The sequence below is a fragment of the Hyaena hyaena genome, unplaced genomic scaffold (genome assembly GCF_003009895.1).
Source record: "Hyaena hyaena isolate Hyena2069 unplaced genomic scaffold, ASM300989v1 scaffold_9, whole genome shotgun sequence".
In the NCBI taxonomy this organism is placed as follows: domain Eukaryota; kingdom Metazoa; phylum Chordata; class Mammalia; order Carnivora; family Hyaenidae; genus Hyaena; species Hyaena hyaena.
In genome coordinates, this window is record NW_024080641.1 from 4,212,251 (window position 1) to 4,221,850 (window position 9,600).

Sequence of the window (9,600 nt, forward strand, 5' to 3'; positions counted from 1 at the left end):
GGCCTGGAGGGGCAGGGGGCAGAGTCAGGAGCCACCGCCCTCCCCTCCAGCCCCAGCGCCACCGGCTGTGGGATTCATGCTTGCGGACTGGGAGGCACCACCCGCCCCGCTCCCACGAGTGATGGCTTGAGGGGTAGGGGGGAGAGTGGGCGAGGCCGAGACCCAACACGTGATTCCCAGGCCCGCCCCCAACTGTTGCTGGGGCAGCGGCGGTGGAAGGGGGGTGTTTGCAGAGGGAGGGCGGTTGCCTAAGAGCAGCTCCAGGCGGAAGCGCTAATGTCACCCGGGGTCTAGACCTAGAGACTCTGGGAAGCCTGGGGGCTGTCTGGGAGAAGAGGTCACCGAGATCATCAGGCACGGGGCTTGAAATGACCCTGGGAGTCCCCACTTTCCCACCCCAAAGGGTTTTCACATGACAGATAGGAACTCGACCTTATAGGACTTGCCCCATCTGGAAAAAGCCAAGTCAGAGGACCAACCCTCTCCCTAGGGACTTGAGAGGAGTCAGCTCCTGGGCGTAGGTCTGCGGGGACCCAGATGCCTGGAAATCCGTCTAACCCCCATACCTCGCACACAGCACCATGCAGGGAGAGGGGGAAGCAGGGAAGATCTCAGATGGAGCCGGAGAAATGGGTGAAACAGAAATACAGAGACAGAGCAGAATGAGACACACAGCAAGAGACCAGAGAGCAAAAGACAGAAAAAGGCAGACAAAAATGTGGGAGAGGAGACAGAGAGGGGATGGAGACATGGAGAGAGACACAGAGAACGGGGCAAGGAGAGATAAAGGTATAGAAACAGAGCCATCCAGAGGCTGCACAGAGATTGGGAGACATGGAGACAGAGATACCCAGAGACAGACAGACAGACAGGGGGATAGAGCTTGTGGGCACAGAGAGACAAAGAGAGGAAGGCATGGGTTAAGAAACAGAGGGATCCAGAGACTTGAGTGGGACGTGGGGGGCAGGGGAACGGGTTGGAATTGGGGGAGCCCTCACCAGTCCCCAGATCTGCTCTTGGCCACTCACTCCGGGACGAGGCTGCCTCTGCTGCTGCCTCCACTGCCTCGCCAGGGCTCTGGAGGAGGTGACAGCCTGGGGTGGTGGGAGAGGGCGGGGCCGGGGAGTAGGAAGGAGGGGGAGCTCTGGGGCAGAGACCCGGAGCAGGGGGCCAGTGGCATGTGAGTATCAAAGTCGCTCAAGGTCACGTGGAAGAGCAGTCGGGGAGGCGGGGGTCACCGTCTGTCACGCTGTCCCACCCATCGCACCCAGCCATAGCACACAAGTGCAGTCACACAGCCACTCACAATGTCACACGAAGTCCCACGCACTGAGCCATGGAGAGGCACAGCCCAGAGTCACACACTGTGTCTCCCTGAATGTTTCTCTGCCGGTCATTTACAGCCATGCAATCTCCGGTCACACTCAGAGAGCCTAGGTTCTTCCCCACAGGTTGACAGTAATCCACAGTGAGACAGTCACGTGCACCCCGAGTGCAGACCCCTCCGCTCACCTAGCAACCCAATCACATCCTCACAAAGCCCTGGGGACACTGTGTCAGTCACTTGCACCGTCACACGATCACTAGTCATGTCGCAAACACCTTCTGTCCCTCCAACTGGCCTGTGGCACCTTGAGGACCCAGTCAGGGCATTGTGGTCACCACTGTGTTCCCAGTGTCACTCGGCACCAGTTTGGGGATAGAGCAGAGGCTCCAAGAATGAATGTCGATGGCATAAACACCCTCGATGTGGCTCTTCACCCTGTCACATAATCCTTTAATGCCACAGCCTGCAGGTGACACAGAAAGTCACACAAGCATACCCACCAAGGCTCTTAGTGTTCACTTAAGTCACCGGAGCCCACAGTCACCTCCCGAGAACACACAGTCCCCAGGGGTCACTAAGGCACACATGCCCACGGTCATCACATGGCCACACTGTCACCCCCAGCGCCATGGCGGAACAGGCACACGACTCTGCATCACACCCTCACCTGCACTCACAAGTCCCAGACGGTCACATGCACATCACTCACCGTGATGCCATCGTCACACCATCACACTAAGCCTCACAGACACACAGGGTCTCATGGTCCCCATCACCACGGAATCACACGCCTTTGCGGGGTCTCCCACTTCCAGTCTCTCCCTTTGCCTAAAAACGTCTGTACGGGGTGGGGGGGGGGCGGGACGCCTTAGAAACCGAGTCCCAGTTCCCAGCGTGCAAATCCCTCATTAGTACAAACCACGACGTGCTCCATGCACATTAATCAACTAGTAACATTCAGGAGCACACACTCCCCTGGGGCCTAGCAGATAAGCGGGGCAGAGGTGAGTCTGCCCACTTTGCAGAGGAGAAACTGAGGCCCAGAGGCCCCAGCAGAGGCAGGGAGTGGGGGGAGGCCAGGACCAGGACCAAGGGGCTGGAAGGAGGCAAGTCTAGGAGAAGGGGTGACCCGGAGGGGTCCCGGCTCCCTGGCCTCCAGCTGGCCTCCTTGCTCTCTGCCCCACATTCCTGGCGCCCTCTGGGTCCTGGGAAAGGCTCGGTTGGCGGTTGGCGGAGTGGAGAGGGAGAGGGGTCTGAGAGGGCCCAGCACCTCGGGGAGAGGCTGGGGATGGGAGGGAGTCTCTCCTGGGCCCCAAAATAGCCTGGGGGAGTCTACAAAGGCGGGGGAGAGATTGGAGAAGGGGGGGGAGCAGTGGAGTGGAATTTAGGTGGTTAGAGAGACAGGAAAAGAAATCAAGGGTCCGGAGAGACCAGAGACAGACAGACAGGAAGAGATGGAGACGAGGGAGACCAAGAGAGACAGAGAGGAAGCTATGGAAAGAGACAGAAACATAGAAGTATGCAGAGACAGAGACAGGGAGAGAAAGAGACAGAAAGAGATTGAAAGAGACAAACATAGGGGCGCCTGGGTGGCTCGGTCGGTTGAGCGTCTGACTTCCGCTCAGGGCATGATCTCACAGTTCATGGGTTCAAGCCCCGTGTTGGGTTCTGTACTGACAGCTCAGAGCCTGGAGCCTGTTTCAGATTCTGTGTCTCCCCCTCTTCTGACCCTCCCCTGCTCATGCTGTCTCTCTCTCTCTCAGAAATAAGTAAAAAGCATTTAAGAAAAAAATTTTTTAAAGAAAGAGAAAGGGGTGCCTGGGTGGCTCAGTCCGTTGAGCGTCTGACTTCGGCTCAGGTCATGATCTCACGGTTCATGGGTTCGAGCCCCGCGTCAGGCTCTGTGCTGACAGCTAGCTCAGAGCCTTGAGCCTGCTTCAGATTCTGTATCTTCCTCTCTCTCTGACCCTCCCCTGCGCTCTCTCTCTCTCTCTCTCTCAGAAATAAATTTTATAGGTTTTTTTTAAATTTTTTTTTAAATTTATTTCTAGGAGAGAGAGAGACAGCGTGAGCAGGGGAGGGTCAGAGAGAGAGGGAGTCACAGACTGAAACAGGCTCAAGGCTCTGAGCAGGCAGTCAGCACAGAGCCCGACGCGGGGCTCGAACCCACGAACCGTGAGATCATGACCTAAGCGAAAGTCGGACGCTTAACCGACTAAGCCACCCAGGCGCCCCTCTCAGAAATAAATTTTAAAAGAAACATTAAAAAAAAGAAAGAAAGAGACAAACATAGAGAAACATACACAGGGAGACAGGGAGAGAGAAACAGACAAGGAGAGAGAGAAAGAGACGGGAGGGTGGGGCTACAGAGGAGGGGAAGAGGGACAGAGAACATGTAGAAACTGAGCAACGGCCACACTGAGAGGAAGATGGGGAGAGTGGAGGGAGAGAGAGCCTAGAAAATGGGCTATGGGGACAGGTAACCACCCAGGGCTCAGATCTGAGCCCCTCATTAGCCCTGAGAGTCTAGAGGTCGCCTGCGGGGGAACCTGGGCACAAGCGAGCACAGGGTGCCCAGCAGGGGCGGTGCCTGGGTCCCTGGCTGGCCCTCTGCACCCCCCAACCCTTCTGGGTCCTCTGTAGTCTCCTAGGGTCTGGGGAGGGGAGCAGCCCCCCCCACTCTGATTCCCACACCTCTGTTCTGTGTGTGTGTGTGTGTGTGTGTGTGTGTGTGTGTGTGTGTGAATCTCTCTCTCTCTCCCATCTTTAACCTTTCCCCTTTCTCTTCCATGAGTCTCTCTGTTCCTCTCTCTCCATGGCCTCAGGTCATGGGTCTCCAGTACTGGTATTGACCCCTCCCAGCAAGGAGAAGGCAGTGCTCCCCAAAGGGGGCAGTCAGTCGAGGTGGGGGGTTGTGGGGAAGAAGCTGGAAGGGTCTGTGCCTTCCCCGCTGGGGCTGTAGCCAAGCAGAGCCTGTGGGGAGCAGGCAGGGGCCTGGAGGGCCGGCAGATGGTTCGGGAGAAATGAGGCAGAGAGAGATGGGGAGAGGAGGCACCCCGTGGGGACTGAGGCCAGAAATGGGAGGCTGAAAGGGCCCCCCTGAGATTCAAGACTGCAGAGAGATGAGGCCCGAAAGACACACACACACACACACACACACACACACACACACACACAAATAGGATCCAGAGAAAGCAGGAATCCAGAGACAGAAAGAGACAGCGATCCAGAGACAGGGGCTTGGAGAGACAAACACAAACATGGGATCCCAGAGACAGCCCGAAGAGAGACTGAGACATAGAGACACGAAAGCCAGAGAGAGCCAGAGACACGGAGAAGCACAGAGCCAGGGACGCAGAGAGAGACGGCAAAGGACAGAGAAAGAGACCCACAGAGATGAGGCCTGAGAGACAGAGACCCACAGACAGGTATCCAGAGACAGAGATGGTCCCGAGAGAGACCTGGAAGGCAGACAGATGGGGGTGGGGGGGAAACTCTCAGAGACATAATCAGGGATGAGGCAGAGGTGCCCCGCACCCCTCGCCCTCTTCCGGAAAGGGGTGCTCCCCCCACCCTGCAGCGCGTCTCCATAGCGACCTCCCCAGATCCTGAGGACAAATATTGTCCTGGCTAGAAGCGGCGGGGTTGTGTTGACATAATCTCCTGCTGGTGGGGTGGGGGCTCTGGGGACCCAAGAGGCCGGGGGGGGGGCAGGAGAGCAGAGGGGCTCTCAGCCGGCCCCGCAGCTAGCTCCCACTTCCCCCCACCTCCAAAGCAAGGTGGAAACCTCCCCACCCTGGGACAGATTCAAGTCAGAGATTCAAACCCATAGCCCCGGCTGCCCCCTGGTGGTGGCGGGCCAGCCCCAGGCCCCTTTCCTAGTGTGGAGGACAGCAGGCTGGCCTGGGCATTTTCCTCCAGATTTCTAGCATCTCGCCCTAGACCCTGCTCTGATCCAGGACACCCCAGTCACACCCCTCTTCTTTCCATCTGTAAACTGCCCCCCTCCCCCCAAAGGACAGCCAGGCAGCCAGAAGGATCACGCCCAACAAAGAACTGCCTCCGTCCCTCTCCAGCTCAATACTTGCCATGGCTCCCCAGTGCCCTCCGAAGGAAGCTCAGGCTTCTCTCCATGGCCTCCAAAGCCCTTGCTGAGCTCCTCAGCCTTTTTCCCCGAGATGTCCCAGGTCTTCAGACTCTTCCCGGGCCCTTGACCTTCATTCTGGCAGTATTATCTGCCTCAGGTACCTCCACCCAATTTTTATCCAGTCTCCTAAGCCCACCTCAAAGTTAGCTCACTTACTCACTCATTCATTCAACAGATAACTACTTCCTCTCCCAGACTGTGAGCTCTGTGAGGACGGGATGGGGACTATCTCAGTCACCCCAGTTGGGGCTATCTCAGTCGCTTGTGGGTCCCCAGCTTCGCCCAACACTGGTCTGGCACAGAAGAGGGTTCTATTCATTTTACTGGGTACTTTTAATGTATCAGGTCCTGGGCTTGGCAATGCGAGGGGTCCCAGAGTCCTGCCCTCTCCGAACTCCCAGCCCAGTCATAGACCCAAATAGGGAGACAGACTAACAGAAGGTGAGGTAGAAAGAGAGACGCAAAGAAAGAAAAAAGAATCAGAAAGACAGAGGAAATAAAAAGCTGACAGTAAAACAGAATCCAGGAGGGGCGCCTGGGTGGCTCAGTCGGTTAAACATCCGACTTCAGCTCAGGTCAGGGTCTCATGGTTCGTGGGTTCGAGCCCCATGTAGGGCTCTGTGCTGACAGCTCAGAGCCTGGAGCCTGCTTCAGATTCTGTACCACCTCTCTCTCTGCCCCTCCCCTGCTCATGCTCTCTCTCTCTGTCTCTGTCTCTCAAAAACAAAAAAATGTTAAGGGGCGTCTGGGTGGCTCAGTCAGTTAAGCGCCCGACTATGGCTCAGGTCATGATCTCACAGTTTGTGGGTTTGAGTCCCGTGTAGGGCTCTGTGCCGACACTCAGAGCCTGGAGCCTGCTTTGTATTCTGTGTCTCCCTCTCTCTCTGCTCCTTCCCCACTCATGTTCTGTTTCTCTCCGTCTCAATAATAAAGTAAAAATTAAAATTTTTTAAATAAATAAATAAATAGGGGCGCCTGGGTGACTCAGTCGGCTAAGCGTCCGACTTCGGCTTAGGTCATGATCACACAGTTGGTGGGTTCGAGTCCCGCATCAGGCTCTGTGTTGACAACTAGCTCAGAGCCTGGAGCCTTCTTCTGATTCTATGTCTCCCTCTCTCTCTACCCTCCCCTGCTCATGCTGCCTCTCTCTCTCTCTCAGAAATAAATAAAACATTTAAAAATAAATAAATAAATAGTTAAAAAATTAAAAAAAAAAACAGAATCCAAGATCAGAAATAATAGTAGCAGTACTAATAATTATAATAATAATAGTGGGTACCATATATTGGTCATTTTACACACGTGCATCTCATTTAATCCTTGTAACAGACCCGCCGCAGAGGTATTTCCGTCTCCATTTTCCAGATGAAGAAACTGAGGCTCAGAGAAAGGAGGTAACTTGCTGAAGGCCACAGAGCTCATTAAGTGATGGATAAACAACCCATTTCCAGACAGAGACACAAAGGGAGACAGAGGAGAGAGAAAAATGGCGCAGAGAAGGAAGCCTGAGGCAGAGAGAAAAGCCAAAGCCACCCAGATGGCCCTGTGGCCTCAGTCCCGGTAGAGCCGTCTCCTGCCCACTCTTGTCTTCCAGGCCTTGACATCTCCCTGCAAACGCACTTGTAGTAAAACTAGCTCCATTAGCTGTACCCAAAAGCCACTGTGCTGCGCACTTGACAGGCGTGAGCTCACCGAACCTGTTTTTCTCCCCTGGGAAGCGGGTGCTGGAATGACTACCATTTTGCAAAGAAGCAAAAGCTGTTGGGCCAAAATTGCTGCTCTCGGATGGATCCCAACCTCCCCTTCGAGGGCTAGGACTGACTTTTTTTTTTAATGTTTTATTTATTTTTGAAAGAGAGAGAGACAGTGTGAGCAGGGGAGGGTCAGAGAGAAAGGGAGATACAGAATCCGAAGCAGACTCCAGGCTCTGAGCTAGCTGTCAGCACAGAGCCCGATGCGGGGCTGGAACCCACGAACCGTGAGATCATGACCCGAGCCAAAGTCGGACACCACCCAGGCCCCCCAGGACTGACTTATCTTTGTGTGTCATTCCCTGGCTCCCCCCTCCCCCCAAGCCCATAACCTACCAGGCTAAATTCCTCAGCCTGTGGCTCCTCTCCCTTCCCCCAACACATGGAGCTTGCAGGATCTGAACTCTGGGTCCCCACCGGTGTCCCCTCTAGGGGGCAGTCCATACCAGCCTGAAGCCTGTGCAGAGTTCTGTACTCGGAGTCTGACTTGCCCCTCTCTTAGCATCTGAGCTCACGAGGTGAAGGGTGGGAGAAGCGGGAGTTGGGGTGACAGGATTCTGGGTTCCTGCTTTGTTTCTATCAATAACACAACTGGCTGTGATCACAGAATGATAATAGCCCACGTGTACTTTGTTCATACAAAGTGGTCCTTTGCACTTACTGATGCCTCTTCCTGGAAAGCTTCCCCCCTCCCCCCAACTTCATGCACAATTACTTCCTTGTCACTCACATCTCAGCTCAGATGTCACCTCCTCAGAGAGACCTACCCTGGCCCCACGCTCCCCAAATGAGCTTCCCCCTCCTATCCTTGATCACATCACTCCTTAAATCTGTAATACCAGGTTCTGAACTTGCCTTAGCCTGTTTCTTCATCTGTAAAATGGTGGGGAAAATAGGGCTGGCAGTGAAGATAACTGAGTGTAGTAAGGGTTCAATAAATGTTAGCTGTTATGACTTATTTGTTTTGTGTATGGTGGCTTATTGCCTCCATCAACCTGCGAGATCCATGAGAATGAACTCTGGGGCTGACTTAGTTACCACTGAAACACCAGCACCTAGAACAGAGCTTGGCACACAGTAGGTGCTCAGGAAACATTTGTGTCCCCTCCCCCCTTATTTATTTATTTTTGAATTTTTATCTTTATTTTTTTAGTTTATTTATTTTTGAGAGAGACCATGAGTGGGACAGAGACAGAGAGAGAGAGAATCCCAGGCAGGCTCTGTGCCACCAGCTCAGAGCCAAGTGAGCCACCCAGGTGCCCCTTAAATGTTTATTTTATTTTATTTTTTAAATTTTTTTATTTATTTCTAGGAGAGAGAGAGAGAGACAGCGTGAGCAGGGGAGGGTCAGTGAGAGAGGGAGTCACAGACTGAAACAGGCTCCAGGCTCTGAGCCGGCAGTCAGCACAGAGCCCGACGCGGGGCTCGAACCCACGAACCGAGAGATCATGACCTAAGCGAAAGTCGGACGCAAAACAGACTGAGCCACCCAGGTGCCCCTTAAATGTTTATTTTATTTTATTTTTTAAATTTTTTTATTTATTTCTAGGAGAGAGAGAGAGAGACAGCGTGAGCAGGGGAGGGTCAGTGAGAGAGGGAGTCACAGACTGAAACAGGCTCCAGGCTCTGAGCCGGCAGTCAGCACAGAGCCCGACGCGGGGCTCGAACCCTAGAACGTGAGATCACTACCTGAGCCGAAGTGGGACGCTTACCTGAAGGTGCCACCCAAAAGCCCCTGTTCCCCGTCTTTTTTTAAAAAAAAATCAATAAACATTTTTGAATGAGTGAGAGAGGTAGGTACGAGATGACCGCCCACTTTCCAGATGTGGAAACTGAGGCTCAGGGTCACAACCAGAAACTGGCCGAGTCAGGATTTAAGCCCAGGTCCATCCGATTCCAAAGCCCAGTGCTTTCAGGGTCTGCCCGTGTGTCCTGAGGTAGATCTCTTCCCGCTTTGGGTTCGCTTCTCCTTCCTATAAAACATGGTCTCGGTGCTGACGCTCAGTGGGCACTGGGGGAGGGTGGTCCACTATCCTTGAAATCCATTGTCAGGTTTTCTACCCTCTCCTCCCCCCCCAACATCAGAGCCAGCTGCGACAGACACCGCTAGTCTTCCCGGCGTCACAGCTGGGCGTATGTCAAAACCCGGACTGGGAGATGAAGTTATGGGAGCTGAGGGCTGTAGGGGAGAAACTAGGGGGACCCCCCCCCCCCACCGCCCCATAAAAAAAAAGGAAGGAAATGTTGAGGAGGGATATCAGACTTGGGGGGTGGAGTCTAAATCCCCGAGCGAGGGCTCAGGGCGGAGTACTGTAGCTCTCGGAGGCTTTGGGGGCGGAGCCAAAGGCTCTAGGGGCGGGAATAGAACTTTCGCT